Below are 202 nucleotides of genomic sequence, written 5' to 3'. Positions count from 1 at the left end.
GTGGTCTCTGCAAGTCCATGCTGCAGATGTTTTACCACTCGGTGGTCACTGCAGGACCATGCTGCAGATGTTTTACCACTCAGTGGTCTCTGCAGGACCATGCTGCAGATGTACCACTCAGTGGTCTCTGCAAGTCCATGCTGCAGATGTTTTATCACTTGGTGGTCTCTGCAGGACAATGCTGCAGATGTTTTACCACTTG

At 50.5% G+C, this 202-nt stretch overlaps 1 protein-coding gene across 1 annotated transcript in view; it reads right to left on the bottom strand.

Moving 5' to 3' along the window:
• Positions 1–202, bottom strand: part of LOC119411720 (transcription initiation factor TFIID subunit 4) — a 24121-nt gene that overhangs the window by 10676 nt on the left and 13243 nt on the right. The gene's annotated exons all lie outside the window — the stretch shown is intronic.

Source organism: Nematolebias whitei, chromosome 7, assembly GCF_014905685.2.
Source record: "Nematolebias whitei isolate Nwh7 chromosome 7, NemWhi1, whole genome shotgun sequence".
Taxonomy (NCBI): Eukaryota; Metazoa; Chordata; class Actinopteri; order Cyprinodontiformes; family Rivulidae; genus Nematolebias; species Nematolebias whitei.
Note: the sequence above shows the minus strand (reverse complement) of the source record. Positions and strands in the feature narration are given on the sequence as shown.